Below are 26,384 nucleotides of genomic sequence, written 5' to 3'. Positions count from 1 at the left end.
TCAAACCACTTCTTCAGCCACACACCAGATGTATCACCCAGTGATACCACAAAAGACAGAGCAATCTCACAGAGCGATAAAGGGGAGTCATAGGCCAGTGTGATGAATTGCTACCATAGTCCTTGGTAGTCCAGAAACTGCTGGAATAGTCTGGAATATGTTCAGAGCTGCAGCTAACTTGCAGCTGTGCCAAAAAAACAAACAAAAAAAACCTGAGAAGTTGAGAGCATGAGTCCCTAGACAGAAGCCAAATGATAGTGAGAAAGGCACAGTAGGCAAAACCCTTGTCTAAGTGGCAATCCTCCAGCAGTGCTATGTGACCTTGGGAGAGTCACTGCCCTTCTCTGAACTTCAGTTTTCTCAGTGGTAAAATGGAGGAGCTCAACATGATATCTTTAAGAGCCCTGGTATCTCCAAAGTCCTACAAAACCATTCTTATTTAAAAAAATAATAATCCCCCTGAATCTTACTAGTTTTAAAGCCTTCTGGTCAGAAAAGCCATTATAATTTAAGAAGTAAAGAAGACTGAACCTCTTAGGAGAGGTTTAAAATACTAAAAAAAATTACTGAAAATAAGATTAAAATGAAAACCTGGCCTCTATCAGAAAGCTAACATATAAACTGAGATGAACTCTGGTGACTTACAAATCCGCTGGCCCACCCCTTAGTGAGGAATCCTACTCCAGCCTGAGTCTCCTTATGACAATAGGATTTGGGGTGGTGATTTCATCAGTTTGCTTTGGAGAAAAGAGCAGAGCAAATGCTGAAGTTGCTCCTCCATTGATGCTTGTTCTGCTGGCTTCTCAGATTTCCTTGTGGACAATGACTTCCTGAGAATCAAACTCTGCACCAGGAATCACAAGGGAGTTAGAGACTGTGTGCAACACCAGCGTAATTACCAGCTCATCGCTGTCACGTGAATTAACAAACGTGTCACATCCAGCATCACTGTTGCTGCCTCCCACCTTGAGCAACAGCTGAGCCCAGCTGGAGAAGGAAGCCCAGACCCCAAGTTTCATGTCCTGTAGACTCTACCAGAATGTATCTGTGTTTCTATCATCAAAGAACAGGGAATGCCTAAAGACCTGAGGACAATGGAGGCACCTAAACTATTGGTTTCTATGCAGCAGAGAAGGACTCAGGGTCAGGTGGGGAGGACTTTGAAAGCCAGACAGACCTGGGCTCAGTAACTTTTGAAGAGTTATGTAAATAAGCTGCTTATTCTCTCTAAACCTGAATTTCTTCATTTGTCCCAGGTACATGGCAGTGGTCCAGGAAGGGGAATGTGACAGATAGGATATCCCAGAAAATGGACCCACATGCTCTTCCAGATGATCACCCCTTCCCATTGTGATATGGAGTCCATTGTGATTCCCTTGAACCTGGGCAGGACTCTGCAACTACCTCAATGAATAGAATATGCTATAAGAATCTCACGTGACTTCTGAGACTAGATTGTTGTCTTTAGTCCATTTTCTGTTTCTATAACAAAATGCCAGAGAATTAGTAAATCCATAAAGAAAATACATTGATGTCTCATGGATTAAGAGGCAGGTATCCTGGGAGGACCTTTCCGCTGTGTCATGGTGGAAGGCATCACACCCTGAGAGAGCATGCGTATGCACATCAGCTCAGGTCTGTCTTCTTTCCATAAAGCCATGAGTCCCATGTTAAATCAAACTGAAATTGGCACAAAGAGCCCTCTGTGTGAGTTTCTAATTGCAACCTAATTTGGTATGTAAATAAACTAAAAACCTGACTTAAGAACAAATAGCTGAGTCTCAGCCAACCATATGCAGCCAACAGTTTAAACCACGTTTAAATAAGACAGAGGGGGGCCGTAACCAGTCGGCTATCTCTGTACCTTACTTCTGTTTTCTGCACATCGCTTCCTCTACTCTGGCTATAAATACAACCTGAACATGTGGTGGGGCAAAGCGTGATGAACTATTTTTGATCAGAACTACTGCCCAATTCTAGAATCACAAATAAAAGCCAATTGAGAGCTAAAAAACTAGGTTTGCTGTAATTTTTTTTTTTTTTTTTTTTTTTTGAGATGGAGTTTTGCTCTTGTTACCCAGGCTGGAGTGCAAAGGCACGATCTCAGCTCACCGCAACCTCTGCCTCCTGGGTTCAGGTAATTCTCCTGCCTCAGCCTCCTGAGTAGCTGGGATTACAGGCATGTGCCACCATGCCCAGCTAATTTTTTTGTGTCTTTAGTAGAGACGGGGTTTCACAATGTTGACCAGGATGGTCTCGATCTCTTGACCTCGTGATCCACCCGCCTCAGCCTCCCAAAGTGCTGGGATTACAGGCGTGGTTTGCTGTAATTTAAGCTTTTAACATCCATCATGGGGGCCCCACCTTGATGACCACACCTAATCCTAATTAATTCTCAGAGTCCACACCTTCAATCAGTATTTGAATGTGGGAATTAAATTTCTAACACATGAAATTTGGGGACACATTCAAGCCATAGCAGCCATAAAAGGTAACAAGGCTTCCTGGCTTTTCTGGGACGTGCGCCTTGGGATCCCCAAATTGACATTAGGAAATAGGTAGTCCAGAAGCCACCATCCTGAAGAGATGGTATGCAGAAAGTTAGCAGAGATAGATACCCAGGGGAGGGCTGGGCACGGTGGATCATCCATGTAATCCCAGCAATTTGGGAGGATGAGGTGGGTGGATCACTTTAAGTCAGCAGTTCAAGATCATCCTGGCCAACATGGCGAAACCCTGTCTCTACTAAAAATACAAAAATTAGCTGGATGTTGTGGCACATGTTGGTAATCCCAGCTACTCAAGAGGCTGAGGCAGAAGAATCACTTGAACCCAGGAGGTGGAGGTGGTAGTGAGCCCAGAGATTGCACCACTGCAACAAAGTGAGACTCCATTTTAAAAAAGAGAGAGAGTGACATCCAGGGGACCCTAGCTGCTCCCCTGCCTGCCTTTGGAGCCTTCCTGGCCTGGGTACCAGATAGTGAGTGAGTCTTCAGAGGATTTCAGCCCCCAGTCTTTGAGCCCTGCCAGTTTTTGCCAAGTAGAGCAGATTGCAGATTCAAGAGAAAAGTTAGTGCTGTTGTTACTTGATGTTTGGCAATGTGTCATCATGCAGCCTTTGCTAGCAGGAAGAAGACTCTGTCCGGGTTGTCACTGCGCTGCATGGGAAGGTGCAGGAAGGAAATCAAGACTGAGTTGGAGGAGGAGAGAAAGCCTGCCTGGTGGGTGTATGGAGACCAGAGAGATCCAGAGAAGACACCCGGCTTATCTCTCCTAGCTCCAGTGGGGATGGGTCATTCTGAGAATCACCTGGGGGCAGTTTTCTGGGCAACAGAACCCAAAAAGTACTGAGAAAGCCAGCCCAAGGATTCGAAGAAGATTCTGAGACCCTTCTTGTGACTGCTCAAAGAAAAAGGAGAGAAGAAGCCAAGTGTAAGATCCTCATCTGCCCTGCTCCGGATCCCCCAAGAAGGCCATAGAGACAAAGGCCACCTGACATGGGAAATCTACCTGTAGTCAGAGCAGATGGCTCCATGTCAAACCCTCAGCCACAGATTGGCAGACCATCCCTGCTGGGCTAAATCCAGCATTCTGCCTTTGTTTGTAAAAAGTTCTATTGGAATAACCATGCTCACAAGCATATGTACTGGCTATGACTGCGTTTACACTACATGGCGGAGTTAAGCGGTGACGACAGAGACTGGCCCACAAAAGGTAAAATATCTACTTTCTGACTCTTACAGAAAGAGTTTGCCAACCTCTGCTTTAAGCTATCGGAAGTTAAATCGTGAGGCACAAGGAGCCCTGCCCCGGTACGGTGTCTGCTGAGAAAGGCCCACTGGGGCGCGTTCATGCTGCTGCATGCATTTGCTCAGTCATTAAACGCGCAGGAACACCTAAGACATGGCAGGCTCCCAGCGCCGCCTTGGAAGCAGAAAGATGAATCCGCACAGTGCTTATCCTGTAAGACACAGTGCCATGCAAGAGACCTCGGCACCATCACCGAATTTGAGTCCAGGACAGGAAGAACCAAAAGGGAGGCACTGCCCACAGGAGTCTGGTAGTAGCTTTAAAGAAAGGCAACCAATTCCATGTAGGAGTGGGAGGCCAGGGAAGGCTCCTAGAGGAATGATGGTGGCCCTGGGTCCTGCAGGAGGATAGGATATGGTGAGCATACAGGGGCAAGGTGAGGCTACTGGGGCAGAGGGAGCAATAGATGCAAAGGCAGAACTGAGCTGGGGGGCATCGAAAACAGGCACTTCAGCTCACTGTGCTGAGAGAACCTGGTACCAGGCAGACAGGGGCAGGAGCAAGGGCCAGAGAGGTAGGATGGGTCAGGTCACGGAGGGCAGGAGGATCTGTGGACAAGGCAGAGACACAGATGCCAAGTACAGCTTTGTTGCCACGAAGGACCTGAAATTCTCTTAGATGGGGAGAGAGCAAGCCCAGATCCCATGGGCTATGCCTACCTGCACCACAACAGAGATTTCTGTGCTGACTGTTTTCCTGTGTTTATTGTAGTCCACCCACCCGGGGACTCTGGTCCTTTGAGGGGTCAGAGTGTAGGAGTAGCCATGAGTAACTGTCCATAAGCTGTGAGGGCCATAGGCCCCTCACCATGTTGGGGGACACCTCCGAACTGTGTTCAGTATCTTTCCTACCTTAGCAAGTTTCATCTCAGGTCAACTTTTAGGTGGGGAAAAAAGAGTTGCCAGGGAGAGTACATGAATGGGGAGGGGTTGGGGAGGGGCGCACAGCAACATGCCATGTGTCATCTTCAGGTGAGCTGCAGGTGACTGGTTCTCTGGAAACCTCTCTCTGAGAATGCATCAAGACACAAATCCCTAGGAACAAGTGGGCCTTTGCTGATGAGCCTGGCATTTCGGAGCAAGTGGGGAGCAGGCATTTCTACTCCGGCAGGATAGTGGATTTAAACTTCAGGGCAGCTGGGAGCTCCCAAACCCCTTTGCTTCTGTAGGACACACAGTTTTAAAGTTGTGTGGTCCTCCCACTTTGTCTTAATTAGAAGCAGACAACTTTATTGCTATTTCCATAATATTGTTGCTAAATGCAAAAGTGTTTCATGAATACAATACTAATTATAAACTCTGTTCCCCCCACAATTATTACTGTTATTTTCATTATCATCATTATTTTTCCCTAAAGAACTAAGGAGAGTCACTTACTGCTATAAAGAAGGAAAATTCTGGCCAGGCACAGTGGCTCATGCCTGTAATTTCAGCACTTTGGGAGGCCGAGGTGGATCACCTGAGTCAGGAGTTCGAGACGAGCCTGGCCAACATGGCAAAACCGCATCTCTACTAAAAATACAAAAACTAGCCAGGTGTGGTGGCAGGCTCCTGTAATCCCAGCTACTTGGGAGGCTGAGGCAGGGAGAAATGTCTGAACCCGGAAGGCAGAAGTTGCAGTGAGCTGAGACTGCGCTATTGCACTCCATTCTGGGCAACGGAGCAAGACTCCCTTTCCAAAAAAAAAAAAAAAGAAGGAAAATTCCAAAATGGAAGACCTTCTCATAGCGTTGGTGAGGAAACTCAGCTTCTATGGCATCAACCTTGGGCTGGACTCCATTTGTGGGTGCTGGCACCCCTCTGCCAAGAGAGCCTTGTTTCACTGAATCAGGAAGGCAGAGATGCCTGGGAAATAAACATTCAGCTTGGGTATAAGTCCTAGCTCTGCCCCGACGTCCTGGATGACACCAGGCAGCAAGTCCTCCGACATCTGTAGGTCTTAGTTTCTCCATCTGCACAAAGGGAAGCTTGACAACTCTTATGTCTTTCTTACAATAAGCACTTTGAGCTTCTTTGCGAAATAAAGCAAATTAAGATATAAAAGCCTATCAAAAACCTAAAGCCCTAATCCTCAGAGTTAAAAGGTATAAAACTCTTTTAAAGGCCTACAATGCCCCTGTTGTTTCAGTCTCTGAAACCAGTGTGTAATTGGGTCAAGGATCTATAGATGGCAGCCTCTTGCTAACTAAGATCTGAGGGGAAAAAATGCTTCCACTGATCTACACGTTATCAGCAAATGGAATAGGGCAAGAAAGGCAACTGAAACTAGGCAATTTATTACTTATCTTTGGAAGTCAAATAAATCTCCCTAGACCACTGTGGCCACTGGGAATGTTTAATCTTGAAAATAAAAAGTTTGAATGTGTTTCTAATTATTTACAAATCATATTTTCACTAGAGGAAAAATATTCCATAAGCAAACATGTAACTTGTGAAATATTATCCCCTGAACATTTAATCTCGTGGTATAAGTTCTACGAAAGCAGATGAGTCCTCTCTGAGATTCTCCTCAAACGATTCCTCTGCCCCGCTTCAGTGGAGTTTCTGATGCTGCTCATGTGGGGAACTCTGATCCGAGGGGATGGGAGATGTGATATTGAACATGGATCTTAAAAGAATTCGGTTGGATCTTTAACACCCATATGTGAGTCTCGTGCAACCAGCTGACATGTACATTCAAAAGTCCACACCATTTAAGAGACTTTGGCTTCATGGACAATCAAAGACGTTCTCACTGAAACAAAGAAATACTATGTTTATGTTCTCATTTGACTGAGATTTATGAATGACAGGTATTACGTTAAGCCAGACGAAACAGTCATTTTTATAGGTGGTTGCTCAAAACGGTTGGTCAAAAATCAGCAAGTTGGCTGGGTGTGGTAGGTCATGCCTGTAATCCCAGCACTTTAGGAGGCCGGGGCAGGCGGATCACCTGAGGTTGGGAGTTCGAGACCAGCCTGACCAATGTGGAGAAACCCTGTCTCTACTAAAAATACAAAAAAAAATTAGCTGGGTGTGGTGGTGCATGCCTGTAATTCCAGCTACTCAGGAGGCTGAGGCAGGAAAACCGCTTGAACCTGGAAGGCAGAGGTCACAGTCAATCAAGATCATGCCATTGCTCTTCAGCCTGGGCAACAAGAAGGAAAATCCAGCTCAAAAAAAAAGAAAAAAAGCATGTGTATATGATTCAACCCATATGACAGGGTTGTTGGCATCACTGAGAACCAGACCAATAGGCCCTGCCTTTGTAGGGTGTGGTCCAGTGATAATGGCCAGGCCAACAGGCAATTTTGATAATGGAGGGCAGGTGCTATATTAAGGGCAAAACAGGCTGCTCCAGGACAGGAGCTGGGGAGCTGACCTAGGGAGGTGGGACATGATTCTCAGACAAGAAAGGGATGTTTCCTTTGCAGGTAAAGCAGGGGGACTTCATGCTAGGTCAGGGAGGTAACAGATGCAAGGTCTAGAGGTGTGAGTACACAGCAGTGTGAGGTCCTGGAAGAAACCCAGGGTGCCAGGTAAGGAAGGGGAGATGAAGCACAGTGAGAGGGGAGAATAGGAATGCTGGAGACGGACAGCATGAGGGTCCTCCGAGCCGTGATGGAGAGGAGCTCTCCATCTGAAGTGCGATGGGAGCCACTGGGTTGACAAATGGCAAGACTGAATTGGACGTTTAGAAAACAGGAACATCCCTCTGCCTCTAGCGTAGAGAATTAAGTAAGCCAAGCAAGAGTGGGGTGGGGAACTTTGACCAGCTGAAGTTAGAGATGCTGACAGCCTACTCCAGGGGAGCAGCAATGGACACAGAGGTGAACAGAAGGCATGAGATGTTTTTTGAGATGGAATCTCAGGATTTAGTAGCTGACTGGATGGTAGAGAAGGTGGGGGTTTGTGTCATAGGTGATGCCCACAGAGATGGTGTATATGGGGCAGACAAGACTTGGGGAAGAGGATGAGTTTGCCTTTAGGCATGGGTGGGTTTGGGGGCTATCCAAGGGGGCTTTGCAGCAGCTGCTGTACCCACAGATCTGACACTTACTGGGGAGACCTCTGCAGGAGTCAGCACTGACCTTGGGGGTTGTATGGGGCTGTCCAGGCATAATAAGCAGAGCTTGTCCCCTGACTTTTCCGTGCATAGGACCCACCACGGCTCCATCTTGGCCCTACTGATCAGAATCTCAGTTGCTGAGACCCTGCATGTTTAACCACCTCCCTAGAAGACAGAAGGAGAACATCTTGGGGGCCAATTTTGCAGAAGCTACAGAAGAGAAAGATAATAATAGCAACATGTGGAAGAACCTGGAATTCAGTTTCTAAATTAAAAAAAAAAAAAAGGATAGCCACCACTGTTGAGGGTAGTAAAAATATTTTCATATACCAATATGAAAACACACATTGAACTTGGGAGTAAAAAGACCTGAAATATTAATGAAAATCCCAGGGAAGAAAACCCTAGGAATGGCGTTGAAAGTAGCAAGAATTAACTTCTTCCCACAAAAATACTCCAGATGACCAGAGCACAGATTTCTCAGTCCAACCTGTGTTCTTATGTTTAGTGAAGCTTTTGTCATAAGGAGGATTTAATGATGGGAACCCAAGTTAGGCAGGATAAACATTAAAAATATGCCCAGGAAAATGGAATTTACCATCATAAGGGAGAAACAAGTTTAATACATTAGTCTTATTATTCAGAGGAAACCATAAAGCAGCTTAATAAAACATCAGCGTTCCTTACTTGGTCGAATGTGTGAATGTGCATTCATTGTCTAAGACACAACTAAAAGGCAGGAACCAAGATTATCAATCTCTCCCCTACCCCGAAAATTCCCATTATGCTCTATTTATGCCTCTCTGAGAGCATTCAGCTCAGCTGGCCTGGGACTGAATGATTTATGCCGTGTCAGCTCTCCCACCCCACAGTGCCCTGTCCTTTCGGGCAGAGATCTCGTCTTCCTCACCTCCACGGTCATTACTGGTTGACTTGAACTTTCATTATTACACAGAGCTTCCTCATCTTGATTTGCAATTCCACAGTTTCTCTATGTCGGAGCTTGATTTCGGATTCTCCCCATGGTTGGGTTCTTAACATGAGAAGGATCTTAAAATGTCAACCATAAAACAATTTTAGAAAAAGAAAAAAAGGCACGAGAGAAGCAGAAGAAGGAGGATGGAGACCCTAACGGTCAGAGCAATGTTGCGTGACAAAGAGCGGGTTGAAGAGGAGAAAGATCCCTGAGCAGCCCACTCATTTGCGATGCACCAGCTCACCCGCACTCACGAAGTGCTCTCCTGATAAGCTGCAAAATCTAAAACTCCTTATTAAATGTCAGATAAATCGGCTAGCCTGGGGCAAAGCCAGTGAATGGGCAGCGTGAGCTCCAGTCCAGTTCTCGGTAATTGATGGGCTCTGAATAAGCAGAACCAATCCAGGCTGATTGCAGATGAAATGACTGCAGCCAGCAAAGTTCAAAGAAGAAATATGTGAACTTTAAAGTACTTGAACACAAATCAAGACAGTGAGTTTTTATAAAAATCTTTACTAGCTCAAACCGCTGAAGCTCAGAATGACCTTTATCCTTGGGGTGTGTAGCTGGTGGGGTAGGGAATGTGCACACCATATATCAGGCTCAGAGCCATGGGAGAAGCATAGTGGGGAGGGAGAATTTGCTGGAGTCTCCACTCCTAGGCCTCTGAGTCTGCACCTGTGTGGACAAGGGAGGCAGTGACTTTGAGATGTTCCCTCTTCTCTGTCCTCATCTTGCAGGACCTGAGCTGGGGCTTCATGTTTTCCTTACCCTTTGGGATAATGACATCCTTGCCTAATGGAATCAGGACTCTCAGCTGCAGACCCACCTTCTAGTCTGTGCTCAGACATGAACTGACCCCCAGGCCCAGTATCACAGAGGCCTCGCCAATGCTGGACAGTTAAACATTTGTAGAGCACCTGGATTCGTCTGTTTTCACACTGCCAATAAAGACATACCCAAGACTGGTAAGAAAAAGAGGTTTAACAGACTTACAGTTCCACGTAGCTGGGGAGGCCTCCCAACCATGGCAGAAGGCAAGGAGGAGCAAGTCACATCTTACATGGATGGCGGCAGGCAAAGAGAGCTTGTGCAGGGAAACTCTCAGTATTAAAACCATCAGATCTCATGTGGCTCATTCACTATCATGAGAACAGTGCAGGAAACATCCATCCCCATAATTCAGTCACCTCCCACCAGGCTCCTCTCACAACACATGGGAATAGTGGGAGCTACAATTCATGATGAGATTTGGGTGGGGACACAGCCAAACCATATCAGCACCTTTATGCTCAGCCCTTTGTCGGTGCTCATCTCTCTCCCATACCCGAGCCCTCCCCCATCTATTCCTAAAAGGAAGCTTCCCAAACCCCTTTTCACATAAGAGGAAAAGGAAGGTTCTGGAGGTGCTCTGCTGTAAAGGATAGAACGGGTTTTCACCTGCATCTGTTGGACTCAATCTGCTATTTTCTCTCCCCCACCAAGCCGTGTCCCTTCATGACTGACCCTGTAGGCACCATCTGCATGGGGGGATTCTACATGGGGGCCTCCCTCTTTCCTTGCACAAATCTCCCAGCTAGTTGGTGAGAGAATCAGATAAAATCACCTCCTAGGTATGATAATGATGCTGTACCCTAACTTGCCTGGGAATTTTTTCCTACATAGCAAATGCGTGTCTTAATTGATTTATTACTACACTCATTCAACATAGATGCCTTGGGCCTCCTCTGTGCACCAGACAATGAGTAAACACCCAAGTGATCCTTCCCACAAATATATGATCTATAGGACAGGGAAGAAATAGCCACGGTTCATTTGTATCCAAAGCACTAAGGGGAGAGATTTTTTTTTTTAACCTGTGGAATAGGGAAGAGGATAATCACTGAGGGCTTCATGGAGGAGGTGGTCTTTGTAGAATGGTTGGGATTAGGATTTGCAGATGGAATCTCATAAGAACCATTATGATTCTAAATAATAATGACATCCATGCATGATCTCATCTGTTCCTCAAAACTGTCTTATTAGGTTTTATTGTTTACTCCCTTTCATAGATGAGAAAACAGAGGCACAGAGAATTGAAAGAAATTCTCCAAAGGTACACAGTGGTAGAAGCAGGAATCAAGCCCAAACCATTTGGCTCCGGTGCTCATGATTCTGCCCACTGTGCAACACTGCCCCTATCTGAGGAAAGTGGGCTCCTAGAGCAGGAACTATCTTGAACAAAGGCAAAGTGCCCTGGTAAGGATGGGGCATGTGTCAGAAAGACCTGGTAGCTCTGCTAAATGGGACTATGTATTATGCAAAGGTCAAGCAAAGGTTGAAATGTGCCATCCATTCATTCATTCAGCCAGTACTCACAGAGCATCTACCTGGTCCCAGGCACTGAAGACACTGTCATGACACAGTGTTTCCAAAGACATGGGTTTGGGCTTGAGTCCAGGTTAGGGAAGGTAAATTTCCAGAATTATCCAGACATTTCACACTTATCTCTTGCCTGTGGCTACCAAAGCCACTGGATAGCAAAACCAAAAATACATATCTCAAAGTATGGATTCAGCAAGTACTTGAGGTAGAAGCAACATGAATGAGGAAAGTGAAATATAGAATCACCAGTTAAATTTGTATTTTGGATAAATAACATCTTAGTAAAAGTGCGTCTCTGATATTGCAAGGAGCATAATTTAGACGAGAAAAATTATTCATTGTTCATTTGAAATTCAGGTTGGGCTTGGCAGGTCTGGCACCCCTAAACCTGAGTGATCTATTAACCAAGCTGCCCTGTTTCACAAATGGGCCAAGGGAAGGGACCAGGTCAAGGTCACCCACAAAGTCAGTCATACAGAGGGGAGAGGGCAGGACCAATCCAGGGCTCTTTCTGCTCCACAAGGCTGCCTTCCATGTCTCCAGTGAGAGGCTCCAGGAAGCAGGGACAAGCTCACAAATGACTGAATCAAACCACTCAGTCTTCCAATCCCAACGGGTCCATTAAAGCTTTGTGTCCGCAGCAGTACATGCTACAGAGCGTGGTGGGAAAAGTCAAGAATTTTGCAAGTAAAATTCCCCAGCAGCAAGGGTTGCTCTGACCCTGGAATCAAAGGCTCCAGCCACAATAGGAAGCAGTTAAGCCCCAGGGGTCCTCCCTGCCCCACCCCCCAGGCTGTAATTGTAGACAGGTGTGCAGTGGCCAGGCGTTGGGTAAAATGCTTCAGGGAAAATCAAAAAGTGATATCGGCTGCAGCTCAGGGAAAATCAAATTTTCCCTTTAGAGCAACATCTCAGGAGACTGTGGCCAACTTCAAGGTGCCTTTATCTAAATACATTCCATTAGGAAAGGAGCAGGAAGAAGCCCAGGCCTCTCCAGGTAACTCAATCAGACTCCCTGGCATTCACAGGGGTATCAGTTACCATAAGCCTCGTGGGGCAGCAAGGAGATTAGGAGGAGGATTACCTGCCACTTACTATGTGTCATCAAGGCAAGAACGGCTTCAGCTACAAGCTCTGTTTTTTAACGGGGTCCTGGTGGGCTTTTCTCAAAAGGATGGCTGACAGCCTTTCTAAGCATGTTTTAAACTGTCTGTCACATCAGGGATAGGGACTCTCGAGCAGAGAGTGACAGCAGTGTCAACAGTGGACACTGAAGGAATTTCTGACAAATAGCCTTTTGTGCGATGATGAGAAGTTGGATCAGGAGGTGCTGGCCTTGTTATGGAAGCTCCAGGCCACTTCAATGCGCCCTTAAAGTCAACATCTCTGGGCATGTTTCAGCTTTCTATTTCACTCCTCAGTCGGCGCTTGGACCAAGACAGTAGGTTTGTCAAGGTGGTGTAATCAGCTTTGACACCCTTCGGGGGATAGGAGTAGCCAGCATTAGCCCCCTCTCTGAATCTCGGCAGCAAGACCAGTGACAGACCAGTGTGGGAGCCAAGATGTAAGGTGGCTTGAAAAGAGGGTTAGGACCCAAGCTGTTTTACAGTCTACACTCACAGTCGGCAGGCTATGAGAGGCCGGCCAAATCCGGATCACCACCTATTTTTATAAATAAAGTTTTGCTAAAAGACAGCCACGCTCATTCATTCATGCATATTTACGGCTTTCCCACTGCAGTGGCAGAGTTCAGTAGTAAAGGCGGAAACTCTATGGCCCACAGGGCTTTGAATATTTACTCTCTGCCCTTTATAGAAGAAAATGGCTCACCTTGATCAGCATCGTTCCTTAAAAAAGGTCCACGGTCCTGTTAGCCTTAGATCTGCACAGGGTGGTTGAGGGGCGGGGGAGGGATGGGAATGAGTGTCACATCTTGACACCTTCTAAATTCCAAGATGTGGAAAGAATAATTGTTGAAGAGGAAACCGTGCTGAGGCCCAAGAGCTAAGAATTCCAGGTGGAGTCATCTCAGCTAAGTCCTCTCCACAAGGAATTCAAGTTAACCAGAAGAGACAAAGTACGGACTTTTAATTAATTTTCCTAAAGTAAAAGGCCCAACAGCCTCAGAGATCTCAGCTGGCTTCCCATGAGCAGAGAACTTAGGAGAGGCCGCCTTCTGACTCCTTCTGACCCTGGCACTGATGCTGCCCACAATTGGCACCCAGACCCCGTTTTATCCCACAGTGTTCATTCTTTGTCTGCTTCCCGCATGTCACTGCACAAGAAGTGCAAGATCAGGATGCTCATTCCAACATCTCTACACCTTGGCTGTGGCTCCAAATGGAACAACCAGCCACTCCGGGAACGCAACTTGTTCTCAGGCTATAGCCACAGAGGTGGCCTGCCTTCCACTGCACCTGCGGACCCCACCTGTCCTCGAGGGTCTTCTCAGGTGTATCCATGAAATTCTTCCAGACGCTTCCAGTCTGATGGCTACCCTCCCTCCCAAGCAATTCTGTCAAACATTCTTGTGGGAATGACCAAATTCTGCAACTTACTGGGGTTATCTGCTACCACAGAAATTAATGGTTTCCATTTTTTCTCGAGTGCTACCAAGGTGCCGAGATGGAGGACAAAGACAGCACATTCTAGAAACTCGACCTGCATTCCTTTCATATCAGTTGCCCACAGAGGAAGCTGGTGAGTCCTCAAATGGTAACTCAGTCCCTGTGCCTAGAAAAAAAGGCAGGGGACCTCCAGTAGCCAGAGTCAAGAAGAAAAGCCCGATGAAGATGATGGCAGCTTTGCAGAGCCTCCAGGACAAGCAAACCCACCTGTACGTCGTGAGTAACCAGCCAGGATTAGGCCAGGAGAGAAGGCTGCCTCCTCACTGACTGTGCAGGCCAGGAGGAGAGGACCACTTCAACCAGCACCACCTTCCTCACCCCTCATCCTGGCAAGGAAAAGGCAGTGTCAGCCAGCAGACAGCCTCAATTCTGTGCCAGGCACCAAGGGAATGGGAAGCAATATAGGCCAGCAATATATTCACAGCCCATGCATTCTGGCCCCTGACCCAACCCAGGAAGATGTGTGAGCCCAGAGATTCTAGAAGTAGCAGGAGTCACAGAGCCCTCACCTTCTGCTCTTAAAGGCTCCAGGATATGCTTCCAAGCAGCAGCCAAGGACCATCCACGGGCAGGAGAGAGACAAGGATAACTTAGGGCCTTGTCTGAATGACCCCTCCTGCACCCACCTTGCAGCCATCATCTTCCAGGGATGGAGGAGTTTCCAGAGGGTGCCCTTTTCCATCTGATAGTGGAGTGGTCACTGGGAAATGAATCCTCACAGTGCTCTTGTGATACCAAAGAGATGAGGCATGTCCAGGAGCCTTGGGCCTCCCACCCTGCCTGGGACTTAGGTGGCAGGCTGGAGGGCTGGTCCCAGGTGTCAGAATAGCCCAATCACCCTCCAGACTGCCTCAGGGCTTGGGGATGGCTGCAGGGGCAGACCCACTGCCACAGGGTCAGACTGACTCAGGTGTCAGGGCTGGTGCCCAGAGATGGCTCTGAGTCATGGCCCTTGAGCAGAAACTGGCCTCAGATGATGAGAAGAGTTTTGCACAGATTGCTAGTGATGGAGCTGGGCCTCCCAGACCCAGGCTGTCTGCACAAGTGGCTGCTCTCAGGCTCCAGGTTGGGTGGCCAGTGGATCCATCTCGGTGCTGAGTGACTCAGGCAGCAGGTCATTCAGCCCCACCCAACCCAGGCTCCTCTGCTGGCCTCTGGTTGGGAGGGTAGTTCCTGGAAGTTCAGCAAGTTTGCCAAAAGCGCTCCAAGGCTATCAACACCGCTGATTGTTCATGAGCCCTTCTAGAGCAGGTCTGATTGGCCTCAGCCTCCCCAAGTCCAGCAGAGCCTGGCACACAGTGAGTACTTTAGTTGAATGAACCTGTGACTCGTCTCCTCTTGACCTAGACTGTACCCTTTTCCCTATCCTCCTCTTTGGGCTCACTCAAATAGCAAGACAAGCTGCACCGGGCCGCATTACAGGAGGTTTCCTCTGTGCTTCTGGGAAATCCTTTAAAAACGCAACCCTTTGTCTCTCTGATGATCACGAAGTTAAGCCAAGCCTGGGTCCTGACTTCGTAGGTTACTGCCTGGTTGGAGATACCGTGCAGGCAAGACCTGTGGCCCCATGCTCTCCTCTGTGCCATCAAATCTCCAGTGATGGTGGGATTTCAGGCACAACGAGTACACGGACAGGAGCTGCTCCTGCTGTCAACATTGCAAAGATACTGGTGGTGAAACCAGAGGCATGAGCGGAAGAGACAATAGGGGATCAGGCCTTCCCAGTGGCTTCCCAAAGTGGACCTCTAAATGTGTTCCAGTCCCTTCTCTCCTAATCCCATGACTCCTACAAACCCTAATCATCCCACCCCACCCCTGAAAGTTGATGTAGCCTTGCACATTTTTTTTTTTTTGAGACAGTCTCCAGGCTGGAGTTCAGTGGTGCAATCATAGCTCACTATAACCTCAAACTCCTGGGCTCAAGTGACCCTCCTGCCTCAGCCTCCTGAATATCAGGGACCACAGGTGTGCACCACCACACTCAGCTAATTAAAAATTTTTTTTTGTAGAGATGTGGTCTTACTATGTTGCCCAGGCTGTTCTCCAATTCTTAAGCCTAAGCTATCCTTCCACCTGGGCCTCCCAAAGTGCTGGGATTCCAAGTGTGAGCCACCATGCCCAGTCCAGCCTGGGGCCTTGAATCTCTTAAACCCTGACCTTTGCCATGATTCAAAGTAGGCTTTATCTCTGTCACTATTGCCCTCCCCATAGATGAGGCTTGTCTGATCAGAATCAAACTGGGCACAGGCCAGTTCATAACAATGCTTTGAATCCTCAGTGCCCTTTCCAAATGCCAACCCCAGCAGACATCCCTGTTCAGACACCTGAAGGGGACATCTTCTAAGGATCACTTGTGGAATGGCTGTCAAGGGTGGGGGAAGGGAGTCCTCGGCTCCCTGCCTTATCCCATACAAAGAGCCTATGAAGGATGCAGGGCCTCAGCAGACTCACTGTTCCTGCTAGGTGCACCAAATCACTGCAGCTAGCCCACTGGGGACCAGCTGATGGCCCGCAGATACCCTGAATCCATAGGGCTCATCAGGCCTGTGCCCACCAAGTCAATGCCCCCTTGACTACCCACACATGTAGGGTCTCTCACCAGCCTGCTCTTCAAACCAGTGGAACAGGCACGCAGCCCTCCGCGTTGCCAGAGAATGGAGAGAAAACTGTTTCTATCAAACACTGTTTCCATCACCCGTTCCTCTCCCACTGGTTCCTGCACCAATCTCCGCCTTTCACTGGACCTGCCATGGCTTCCTCCAAACCACGGCGGAATCTACCCCTTCTCCCTTAGCTGCTCCCCCTCCTCCTCCTCTTGTCTCTCTCTCAATTTCTCCCTTTTTTGTACCTTGCCCAGGTAATTGTGAGACGGTGAGGGAAAGCCCTTGAGTATTCAGTTCCAAACGCTCCCCAGCAGTTCTCAGCAGGGCACAAAGGATCGCGGTGAATGTCACATTGAGTTTGCTCCAGCTGCACCTGCCGGCAGGCCTGGCCCCTCCGGTTCACCGGGGGGTCACCAAGCGCTCGCAGATTCTCCGATGGCAAGGAGAGCTACTATGTTTTCAGTTCACAGTGAGATTAAATCTACAACGTTTGACCTGTCTAATTTATTTTGTAGCTGACAGAGCAAGGAAAGCCCGTAGTAAGATCTGAATACATTTCTTCCCCTTAAACAAAACCCTGGAATTTGCAGGAAGCTGGCAGCAGCCAGCGGTTTCATTCTGGACCCAGATGGGAGACAGCGGTCATGAGCACTGGACCCAAGAACTTGGGCAAAGTCGGGTAGGCCCATCACTGCCTGTCCACTGAGCTGTAGACACGTGCCGAGCAGCAGGGGTAAAGGGAGGCCCCTGGAGAAGCGAGAGCGCCAGCTGGGGCTGCCGATCCGGGCAGAGGTCAGGACCTCAGCTGAAGTTCGCTCGATTTGGCTTTTTACTACTCCCTTTACGCCTTACTTCTCCTGTCCACCTTTCAACCAACCTGCCCCTTTATCAGCCAAAGCTGTGCCACACCCCTCCCCTTCCTCCCTGCTACCCGGCTAAGGGTTCTTTCTCATAGCCAGAGGAAGCTCGCTCTTCACTGGTTTCCAGGTTGAAGAAACTCAGCTGCACTTCTATTCCTGGTCCTGAGCATGGTGAGGGACAGGACAAGTCGGGGACACTTGTCAGCCCCCTGCGAGGGAACAGAATCGGTGTTGTTTTTATGGGAAAACAGAGGGGTAGGAGCAGACTTGAAGAATGCAGGCTGGTGAGCTGAGGGCGGGCAGTAGAGCCTGGGCCAGGGTGATGAAGAGCAGGAGGATGGCAGGGACAGCTGCTAATTTTTGTTTAGAACTGACCAAGGGACTCTGCCAAGCACTTTCTCTTGTTCTGTTTGATCCACAAAGCAACTGGGTATGACTGTGTTGTTTCTTTTCTATTTTACAGGTGAAGACACTAGGCTCAGAGAGGTGAAGGGATTTGCCCTTGATCACACAGCTAAAAGCCGGGAGGCAGGATCTGCATCTACCTCTGTTTGATGCCTAGGCCTGGGTTCTTAACAACACTGGCCGTAGAAACTTAGACACAGACCCAGAGCTGGGAAGTCAGGATTGGGGTCCTCTTGCTGGGGTACCTCAAGTCTTCAGAAGCAAGGTGTTTGCAAAGGTCAGTTAGAAATCTGAGTGAGACCTCTCAGGCATACCCCCCTCATGTGGCTAAATCAAATCCCCTCTCAGCCTCAGGGTTCCAGGCCTGTGCGAGGAGGTTCTTCATTAACACAAAGGGTGTCTTGAACTACGGGCCCAGGAACTGTAGCTCTACTGAGATGCATGTGCCCTCTGGGACCAGTATATGAACTTCAGCTCAAGCTGGGGCAGTGCTAGTTATTAATTATAACACATTAATTATGACGTTTGGGGAATGCTTGAAACAGAGGACTGTGGCCCACTCCCAAGGCCATAGCTTAGTCTCATATTTCTCACTTGAGGCCGTGACTAAGCTACAGAATTAAAGGCAGATGAGCCCTCATGCTGGTTGGCATTCAGGGTGGAGAGAAGAGGGAGGGACTCGTGTCATTACTAGTCTTTAAAACGCTGACCTTTGTACACAAGAAGCTGAAAAGACATCACACATATAGAGAAGTCTAGGGAAATTAAGAGGTTATGACCCCAAAATGAACAAAAACTTCGCAATAATTTCAGCTACTAAACAGTGAAGCAGATTGGGCTTGGGTTTTTTATGGAAAGAACAAGCTCATATTTTCAATAATTATCCCAAAGTGCAGAAAGTGAGGAAACTGGGAAGTGGCACTGGCCGCTCTTCTGTTTGACCAGCGTGCATTTCACGTTTGGACCACGATAAGGGGCCAGTGGAGACCATGCTGCTGTTTTTAAAGAAGGATTTCTACCTCGGACCTTGGCTCCCCAGAAGCAGATAAGAATAAATTCATCAGGAGAGTCGCGGTGAGCTCCTTCTGGCGTGTGGGTATAGCATTAATAACAACAGCTAACATTTAATGGACACCTATTATGTGCCACGCGGGGTTTTAAGGAATAGTAATAAATTAACTTATTTAATCCTTACTGTGATCCTGTGGAGACAATGTATTTCTCATCGCTATCTGACAGATAAAGAATCGAGGCACAGCGGGTGGGGGTGGGGAGCAGTAACCAGTAGTAAACAGTAGTCCAGAGTCCCCCAGCCAGTAAGTGCAAAAGCCAGGAATTGTTCCCAAGGGTCAAACTCCAATGATTTACCTCTGAATCATTCTGCCAGACCACTCAAAGTTTAGAAGGACAAGAACCACCTGATGTATACATCAAAAGAATCGAAGACATCTGTCCTCTGAGAAACTTCTATACAAATGGGCCTAGCAGCGTAATTTATAGTAGCCAAAATGTGTAAACCACCCAAATGTCCATTAACTGATGAATGGACATGTGTGGTGTGTATGTATGTATATGTGTGTGTGTGTGTGTGTGTGTATATATATATATATGCTGTATGTATGTGTATATATATGCATGTATTATGTGTATATACACACCTATATATCCACACAATGGAATACTATGCACCTCCCAAAAGTAATGAAGTCCTGACATGCCACAAGGTGGATGAATCTTATTAACATGATGCTAAGCAAAAGAAGGCAGACACAGAAAACCACATACTGTCTGATTCCATTTGTATGAAATGTCTAGAATAGGCAAGTCCACAGAGGCAGAAAGCAGATGACTGGTTGCCAGACGCTGGAAAAGGGAAAAATTAAGAGTAATTAATAATAGGTACGGGTTTCTTTTCAGGGTGATATAAATGTTCTGGAATTAGTAGCGACAGTTGCCCAATGTTGCCAGTGAATATACTAAAGTCACTGAATTGTACACTTTAAAATAGCAAATTTTATGTGACAAATGATCTCTATTAAAATGATTTCTCAAGACAACAAAGACACACCTGGCACATCAGTGATAACGCTCTCGGCCTTGCTCTTGGCTGGTCCCTGGGTTGCAGTGTGGCTGCTCCAGTTCCAGCCACCACACACAGACACAATGCACTTAGTGGAAGAGAGGATTTCGCCTCTAAGTGATTGTCTTGGTCTGTTTGTGATGCTTTAAGAAAATACCTGAGACTGGGCAATTTATAAACAACAGAAATGTGTTTCTCCCAGTTCTGGAGGTCAGGAAGTACGAGATCAACACAGTCACAGGTTGGGTGTCTGGTGAGAGCTGCACTCTACTTCCAAGTTGGTGCCTTGGTGCCGTATGCTCTGGAGGGGAAGAATATTGTGTCCTCACAGGGCAGAAGTGACGAAAGGTCAAAAAGGGGTGAATGAAGTATGAAGCCTCCTTTATAACAGCATCAGTTTACTTACAAGGATGGCCTGATCCTCTTAATCATGGCCTAATCACCTCTTCATACCATTGCATTGGAATTTACATTTCAACATGAATTTTGGAGGGAACACATACATTTAAACCACAGCAGTGATTTTCAAAGGACAAAGAAATCTGCCCCCCACCCCCTGGCACTGGCAAGGGGTCTAGGGATTCTTGATCTGTTTAGACCAATCAGGATTTACCATTGAGTTTCTTTTTTGTCAGGAGGAGTGGCCAAAACTAGGATTCTGTCTGAAGAAAGAAAGGCAAAGGCCATTTGTAAGCATCCATCATCTGGGATTCCCGTCACTTTAAAATACAGATTCCCAAGGCATGCCCCCAAGGCTTGGTTTCAGAACCTTGCATTTAACAGAGGTAACCTCTGTTACCTCTGACGGGAGTGTCCTGAAACCACACTCCAAGAAACATTTTTCAGTTGTTCAAGCTTTCCTGTTTCCCCAGATCTTCAAATAACTTACTGTTCTCCCCCGTGCCTCCTCCTCTGCAAACGTACTCCAAAAAGGGAGGGAGGGAGTGGGGGAAGAGAGGTAGGGAAGAGTGGGAGGGAAGAGAGGGAGATGAGAGAGAGAATAACATTAGGGAGGTAGGTAGGGAAAAGAAGATGAGAAAGAGGATAACATTTCCTGAGCATCTATCCTGGGCTTTCATACACAGCCCCACACTGTCACTTCAAGGAAACTATTATTCTACCCATTTCAGAGATGTGGAAACTGAGGCTAAGACTATCAGCAACTCACTCAAGGTCATGTAAAAGTGGAGGACTAGGAATTTAGACCTGGGTCCTGAGTCTGGAGCTGCTTCCCCAGATCCTTCCTTCTCACCAGATACACTGATCAGCAAAACAATACACAGAACTTCTAAGTTATCAGAGGGTCCAACTTGCTTAGGAAATTATGGTCTTTTAGCAAAGAGATTTCAAAACTTTACCTGGAATAGAAAGTCTTTTATTTTTTTCATATCGGAAAAAAACGAAGAAAGAGAAAATTACTCATTCTTCCAGTATTAAATTTGTGCACCAACGCCCGTTGGCCTTTTTTGCTTTGATAGTGTATTTTTTCTACCCTTGGCTTTAAAGTCACTAAGATGAACTGAATGCGGCCAATCATCACGCATTTATGCTAAAAAGACAAACATTCAGAATGCACCCGCTTCCATTTGTCCCCACAGATTGTGTTTTCAAGGCCTGTGATGGGCAGAATTGTGAGGGGGTATCTCCTGACAGTCACAAAAATGGATCAGAGAATACTTTACCAAACAGACCCCTGACACAGGGCTGCTACCCGAGAAGTGCTTCCGCCTAGAACCAGCTCGTTCCTGTCTTCCATCAAAAACACTTTTTCCCCGCTTTGCTTCCCAAGTTATTTTCTATGGATTAAAAACCTCTTGGGACTATGGTTTTAGAAGAACTAGAAATCTGAATTGCAATGGAAATGTCAACTGTGCAACTCAATTTCCCTTGAGATTTTCCCAGGACTGTTCCTGAGGGAAGAATCTAGAAGGCCCTTGCCATAAGCGGTAGTGTTGGAAGTTCTCAGAAAGAACTTCTGTCTGGCTACCGAGAAGACACGTGTGAAGGCTTTGGGGCAGGGGAGTTCAGACATGACAGCGGTCTCTAAAGAAAGGTATTAGCTGGGCTGGGATGTTGAAATACAGAACAGCGACTGAGAAGGTGAAGTTCTGAGCATCCAGAGAAACGTTGGTTTTCCTGTTTTGTTTTTTGAGACAGGTCTCTCTGTCACCCAGGCTGGGGGACAGTGGTACAAACACAGCTCACTGCAGCCTTGACCTCCTGAGCCCCAGCAGTCCTCTTGCCTCAGCCTCTCAAGTAGCTGGGACTACAGGCATATGCCACTATGCCCAGCTAATAATAGTAGTAATAATAATTATTATTATTTTGGTAGAGGCAGGATCTTGCTATGTTGCCAGGACTGGTCTTGAATTCCTGCGCTCAAGCAATCCTCCTGCTTTGGCCTCTCAAAGTGATGGAATTACAGGTATGAGCCACCACACCCAGCCTCAGGGCAAGGTCTTATTTGTGCAAATCTGAGTTGCTGGTGAATATACTTGTGAAATCACCCATGTGGATTGGAAGTGGCTCATGAATCTGCAGGTTGGATACGGTAAAAACAGCTCCATGGGAGGCTGGAATGCATGGGGAGCCTGGCAAGTAAAAAGAGATTTCCATGGAAGGAAGAAGGCAGTGACTTAAGAGTACAAGAGTAAGTCCTCGTGGACAGAGAGTTTCTAGCAAGGGAGGGCTGGAGCCCAGGCAGAGCCAGGCTCAAAAACTGAGAACATTTGCATAAAAACCCTGTGAGCTAAGTGTCATTCGTGAAAATCAAACACCGCATGTTCTCACTCGTAGGCGGGTGTTGAACAATGAGAACACATGGACACAGGGAGGGGAACATCACACACTGAGGTCTGTGGGGGAGAACTAGGGGAGGGACAGTGAGGGGTGGGGTGTTGGGGAGGGATAACATGGGGAGAAATGCCAGATATAGGTGATGGGGAGGAAGGCAGCAAACCATATTGCCATGTATGTACCTATGCAACAATCTTGTATGTTCTTCACATGTACCCCCAAACCTAAAACGCAACAACAACAACAAAATATATATATATATAAAGTAAAGTGTTTCTGGGAATATCCCTTGAGCATCAGGGAAGCTCAGATACAAAGTCCTCTCACGTGCAGTAGATGACAGGTTCTCAGGAGATGAAGGATTTGGCAACATGAAGGAGAAGGATCTTCCAGCCCCCAAGGCAGGATCATTTTAAGCTAATAGAGCATTAGCTCTATAGAGTTAGTACAGGTCAGCAGCACATCAAACATGTGAGGACTCCTGTGAGATGGGTGGGCTTCCAGGAAACACTGACCTAAGGAATTAGTCTAAGAAGGCGTCAGCACAGGTCACACCAGATGGGCACCAATGACACTGCGGCCAGCCTTCTGCCTGCGTGCCAGGTGCTGCTCCAAGCGCTTAGCCTGCATCATCTCATTTAGCTCACTTCCAGCTCACTACGGCCTCCAAAGGAGCTTCTGTTAATATCTTTCCCATTCTACTGATGGGGAAACCAAAGATCAGAGGGAAGTAACAGGGCCTGGGTCACACAATTCATAAGTGGTGGAAACAAGTTCCAGTGTCAGCCCCACTCCAGGGCTGGCTTTTTCTTCACAAGGAGTTGAATCGATACGTATCGGCTTGAATGTGAGTCCACGATCCCTGCCCGTATTGATCCCAACACTCTTCATTAGGGTTGTGACCTCCATGCTGACCCTTCTCTGAGGACCTTAGATGAAGCAGGCACTAATTCAAGAGGAAACGTCCAGGCCATTCCATCTGCCATCATGTCTCCCATTTTATGTGTTTGCATCTCGAGTTGGGAAATGTTCTATTGAAACACCAACTCAGAGAAGTCTGGGGCTGTCTTCACTTAGACATATGCAAAGCATGCCAAATTACACTACTCACTTTTCATCCTGCCGTTAAACTGGCATGATGAAAATAAACAAAGTCTCAGTGCACTGTTTGGCAATTAGCAATTATATCTCAACCTCTCTGGTAGCCTTCACGCTGCTCTGCAATTGTGAGACTCAAAAGCTGTAATTCACATGGTTGGCTGTAAGTGTGTGGATATCTTGCTATGACAAAGCAATTACCCAAGAGTCATTATCCTCATAAAGTCATCTGCAATTGTAGGTAAATAATGATTATGTAGCTAACAAATTCTGTATTATTGACCCTTAAAATAAATATTAAGATTTATCTTTTCATGCAGCCATATATGTTGCACATTCTAGGCCTCCGAGGTAGAGTTGCTTTAAGCTAACAGAATAGGAGAAAGATTTGCATCGTACTTCAGAGTCTACAAAATACTGTAAGGTACTTCTTCTTAACGATCCACACAATCATGACATAAAGAAGTCATGGTAACTTAAGTCAGGTAACTTAATTCTCCATGTTTACAGAGAAGTTTGAGGCTCAGAGAAGCAAAGTGACCCAGCTAAGCAGACATAAAATTCCTTTTCTCAGGGACCCCTAAGTGCATGAACAACTCTCTCCCTGGACTGCCTGCCCTTCCCCTTCCAAGGTTCATGGGCTAAGCCCGGGAGTTTTCCTTCTCTGTAGAATGCTATGACTCTAGTCTATTTCAATGAAATAGAATAATTCACCCTATAATGACATTCCCTCCCCAACAAAATCAAAAGGCACTATATACTTCAACTATACTTTATTGCCTTACTCAGTAAAGTTAGCCAAAGGTCATAATTCTTTCATTGTGCCTATATATAGCCACATGGCCATTTGAAAAATGTGGAACTACAAATGCTCAAATGAAATGATTCCATGCCTACCACTTGAATTTTATTACTTGCCTCAGTTTGACCAATATTATAAATGCAACCTGATTGCTTTGTAAAAATAGAGTCAAGAGCCACAGCAAGGAAGTCCTCACAGCATCTGGTCCACAGGACAGGACTTCAGATCTGAGCTGCTCAAAAACTTGCTTTCAGAGATCCTCATGTGGAAACAAGATGGGCTTCATCTTCTTTTAAGCGGTCCTAGAATTGCAGCCATTGGGAAACTGACATTTCTTTGATTCCTTCCTTTTATCACTAAACAAATACACACTGAAGGCCTACTCCATGCCAATCAATGGCCCTGGGGCTCCCACATGAGCAGCACAGGTGTGCCTTCTACCTCGAAGAACCTGGCATCCGTGCCAGGTGGGGAAAGGAAAGGCAGGAAGAGGAGAGGTGATGATCCCATTTCGAAGGCAAGTTTGGATGCTGCTCAAATTCTAAAGTTTTATGAAGTTCTCTCCATTTTATCTATTTCTATATCAGTATCATTATAATATCCCAAGTTTTAAACATTGGGATATTATAAATATTTTTCCTTCATTAAAAACAAAACAACAATTTAACGGAAAAATCGCCAAATCAGTCTGTAGGTAGGTACGTGTCACCCTAGTGAAGCTGGGTCCCAAGTGGTTCAGTCTCTGAATGGCATCATGGTCAAATGAGTGTGGTCTGGCGACCAAAATTTTATTACAGCATTTCAACTTCTCTGCGTACATTTCTTCCGACAGTCATTCCTACATACATGCATACATACATTCATGAAGGGAATATGGGGCCCAAAACAACACTTCTTAAATTCCTTTTCCTTCCTGTCGTCGTTTCTCACACACTGCAGCTGCTCAACTACGCCTCTCTTCCAAACATCTAGAAGACTCCAGTGGCTTCCTTTGAGGGTCCTCCCAGCAATATTACCCTCGAGCCCCCAGCCTATACACCTTTCCCCCTCTACCTCTCCTCTTCCTCCTTAGCCTGCCACAAACGTCCAAGAAACCTCTCCAGTAATGGAGGGTGCTTCCGAGAATGGGGAGGAGCAACAGTGGAGTGGGCAAACCCAGAATGTTCTATATTAATGAATAGCGCCCCTCCATCATATTTACAATCAACTTCTCTCTATGGAGTCTTTTAAATAGATCACCAATTTTAAATAGGTCACCAAAGAGGGCTACTGATGAAGACTGCAGAATTCCCATCTCCACAGATAATGAAAAACAAAAACAGGAGATTCACACTGGGGCTGATTGGAGCCATCAAAATATTTGTTTAACATCTGCTTTCGTAAGGATTGTGAGAGCCAGCCACAATTGGCGCCATTGTTCCTGGAACTAATCTCATAGATTTACCCCTTTCTTGAGTTTTAATTGAATTGCCCTACAGGTAAATACACGGAGCCCTTTCCAGTGCAGACACCCTGTGCGTGGGTATCATCCTTGCCCCGGATTCTTTGTGTGTCAAACGAAAGCCACTCCAGACCCCAGAGTCCAAAGTAGTTAATTAACGGAAATCAAAGGAGCCTTTGTTGCTGCCCCAAATCTTCCTCTCTTCTCCAGATGGGGACAGATTCACTCACAATTTAGTTCCATTTCTGAGAATGGTTTCTCAGGTTTCCCTTGTCGGTGACTAGAAAGGGCCAGGTGCCATCAAGGACTCCTGCTGCTGGGGCTCTGCCAAAGACTGAATCAAAGGAAGCAGAAAGGCCTCAAATCAGTGGTCCAGGACCATCAGGGACCACGAGCCTATTGGATAGGGTCCAGGTTGGGGGTGGTGTAACCTGCAGAAAGAAGCGAGGGGGCTGGGGTGGGGGCTGGGGTAGAG

The 26,384-nt window shown here is 46.8% G+C and overlaps 1 long non-coding RNA gene across 1 annotated transcript; it reads right to left on the bottom strand.

Moving 5' to 3' along the window:
• Nucleotides 1-5,506: 5,506 nt before the first annotated feature.
• Nucleotides 5,507-26,344, bottom strand: LOC118146421 (uncharacterized). The gene is made up of 5 exons (XR_004732224.3): nt 26,140-26,344; nt 9,663-9,774; nt 8,768-8,907; nt 7,880-8,022; nt 5,507-6,543 (listed from the first exon to the last, which is right to left on the bottom strand). It is a non-coding gene; the product is annotated as an uncharacterized LOC118146421 (long non-coding RNA).
• Between the last annotated feature and the right edge of the window lie 40 nt (nt 26,345-26,384).

Source organism: Callithrix jacchus, chromosome 12 (assembly GCF_049354715.1).
Source record: "Callithrix jacchus isolate 240 chromosome 12, calJac240_pri, whole genome shotgun sequence".
Lineage (NCBI taxonomy): Eukaryota > Metazoa > Chordata > Mammalia > Primates > Cebidae > Callithrix > Callithrix jacchus.
The sequence above is the reverse complement of the archived record's forward strand: the minus strand, read 5'-3'. Positions and strand labels throughout refer to the sequence as shown.